Source organism: Callospermophilus lateralis, unplaced genomic scaffold (genome assembly GCF_048772815.1).
Source record: "Callospermophilus lateralis isolate mCalLat2 unplaced genomic scaffold, mCalLat2.hap1 Scaffold_72, whole genome shotgun sequence".
NCBI lineage: Eukaryota > Metazoa > Chordata > Mammalia > Rodentia > Sciuridae > Callospermophilus > Callospermophilus lateralis.
In genome coordinates, this window is record NW_027515276.1 from 4,837,044 (window position 1) to 4,840,439 (window position 3,396).

A 3,396-nucleotide genomic window follows, 5' to 3' on the forward strand; every position below is an offset into this window, starting at 1 on the left:
AAAAAAAAAATGTGGCATCCATACACAATGGAGTATTACGCAGCACTAAAAAAATGACAAAATCATAGAATTTGCAGGGAAATGGATGTCATTAGAGCAGATTATGCTAAGAGAAGCTAGCCAATCTTTAAAAAACAAATGTCAAATGTCTTCTTTGATATAAAGAGAGCAACTAAGAATAGAACAGGGAGGAAGAGCATCAGGAAAAGATTAACATAATACAAAGACGAGTGGGGAGAGAGAAAGGGAAAGAGACTGGAAAGCCTACGGAAATAGTAGAAGACCCTCAGTGTTAAACAAAATTACATATAAGAGGTTGTGAAGGGAAAGGGGGGGGCAAGGGAGAGAATTGAACAACGGAAGATTAGGTGGAGAGAGAAGATGGGAGGGAAGGGGAGGGAGGATAGTAGGGGATAGGAAATGTAGCAGAAAACAACAGTCACTAATATGACATTATGTAAAAATGTGAATGTGTAGCCGATGTGATTCTGCAACTCATATTTGAGGAAAATTGAGCGTTCATAACCCAATTGAGTCAAATGTATGAAAGATGATATATCATGAGCTTTGTAATGTTTTGAACAACCAAAAAATAAATAAATAAATATTTAAAATTGAGTGGGAAGAAATCAACTAAAAAAGGGTTGAGATGCATTCCTTTTGCTAAGCAGAAACTTTGTTTTGTGTGGTTGTAACTATCACAAATTTATTTTACCAGAAAACTGGCTTTTGAAAATGCACATAATTGAGATTAAAACATAATCCACATACCTTCTTGAAAAATTCATAGCATTTCCTATATTTTTCATATTTCATTTTTTTCGTGAATATTTTGTCATGTACCAGGTCTAGTCTTAGGCTATTCATCCAGAATACTACCTCATCTGATAAGTTGGTGCAATGTGTTGGATTGTACCAGTTTTTAGCTGATAATGTGTATTTTTCCGTATCTTTATTTGGACATACATATCCAACTATATCTTTGCATTTTATGTTTTCCTGGGAAAGAGACTCATCAAAAGCTCTTTATTATATGTATCGACAATCAAAAATTTAACTCATTCAATTATTCTTAATTTTGCATGAAAATATCTTTGTATCATTTTTCTTATAAAGATTTAGAATTATTAATACTGTCCCTACTGTATAAGTAACTACTTACAAGAAGAATTAATCAATTGACTTTATATCAATTATTAATATGAAAATTACTAAAATGAGTATTTGGCAATAAATACGCAATTGATAGAAATTGAAATCACAAGAAAGCCATTTAAAATGTCAGTGCATATGGTCCTTAAATAATAAGTTGTTCAAAAAAAATTCTCTAATTCATAAGAGTTAATATGCCATATTACAGCTTAATGTGATATAAAACATTAAATTATCAGTATTGATAAATAAGAATGATACCTGTTTACTTAAATATGTTTATTTGATTTTCACTGTAAGATTTTAATTCTCAAGACTTGAGAATTAAGAAAGACTTGGTCTATATTATTTCTAACAGGCTAATCAAAGTACTTTTAAACATATATGTGTATATATATATTTATATATATATATATATAATACATTTGCATGCATATAGATACATATGTATTATAAACGTATTGTAATATATCTGTCAGATAATTATAATTTTTAAATTTTCTCAAGAAAAAACAATGACAATAAAAAACAGTCTTAAATGTAAATTTCATAGTATACTACTATTTGTAATGACATGAGAGAAAAATACATATGCAGGGAAAATGAAAAAGGAAAAGAGAGAAGGGGGAAAATGAGGAAAAAGTGAGTAAAGAAGATGGAGAGGAGTGTTTGATGATAAGATAAAAGTGGAGGGGCTGGGTTTGTGGCTCAGTGTTAACATGCTTGTCTAGCATGTGTGAGGCACTGGGTTATATTCTCAGCACCACAAACAAATAAATAAAATGAAGGTCTATCAACAACTGAAAAAATAAAGAATAAAAAAAGGAGAAATATTGCCAAAATTCCAAGTTTTTATGAATGTTAAATAAAAAAAATTATGTTGCATAGCCTTATGTAATTTCTAGACTCCACAAAATAGTCATTAAATGTTAGATTATTAGTGCTATAACTAAAAATCCATTGCTCTTTCCTCTACATTCTGTGGCATGCTAGTTGCTAAAATAAATTGTATTATAACACCAAAAAAATTCTAATATTTCTACAGTAACTGACCCAGTTTGACATCAATGTAAGAAGATTCCTATGGGATATAATGTGTATTTTGACATTCATTTTTATTCAACACTGGTACATTACTATTTCTCCAGTTTATGCACATCATAGGGTGTATATTTTATCCACAATTTAGCATATTTATACGCATTTGTTTTACTTTTAATCACATCCTGCTTCAGAACACATGTATTCCTCCATGTTTCTTGACTACTCTTTTCATGAGACTTCTTTTCAAACACATTATTTTCGATTTCCATTATCAATTTTGAAGCAAAACTTACACACCCGTCATGATAAACCATAACCCTAATATTACCATTAGATGTAAAACTGGTTGGAATGAATGATTGTATATCAATATAAGATTTCTTGTATACATTCAGATATCAATTCAATCCAATATTAAAAGTGGAATAAGTTATATTATTTATTCACCGTATGGTTTATTTATGCATTACCTCTATATTGATAGACACAGGGTACACCTCTGTGTACCCCCAATAATAATTTGTATATCTACAAAATATTGTTCCTAGAAATGGTGGAAGAAATACTCATGTCAACTGATCTACATATACATTTTATCACAGTAATATTCTGGACAAAAAATAGAAAAGGTCACACTTATGATTGTCCCAAAGCCTAAATGGAAAGTGAACGTGGATTACTAAAAACATCCATGTCCAGGTTGCCTAATGCTCTCAAATGTCAATCATATTGGTGACTACATATGTGTTTCTTCCTAAGATTACATTTTCAATCTCAACCTTGTGATAAATGTCTAAACCTATCACTCATTTTATTATTTTCCTAATTTCCGAATCTCCATTGATTTCTGCTTTCCTACTTTTTACCCCAGTTCATCATTGTGACTGACTCTTCACATGTGCTGACATTTATATTCAATCTCTAACCGAAACCCTATTGCTAAAGAACTTTTTGTCCAAATCCTATACTCAATCTTCTTCTTAAATCTACCGACTATCTTCCTAATCCTAGCAACAATCCCTTTTTGACTGGATGTTCTTTCTTTGTTCAATCATCCAAGGTACAAGGTCCTATGCCATTTTATATCGATTTATCTGAAACATATGTGCAGAACTTAATTCAAAGCTAAGAATCCCACTCAAGGGCCCAATGATCTTCTGGGATTCAAATCTTTCCTAGATTTCTGTTTCCATACTTATA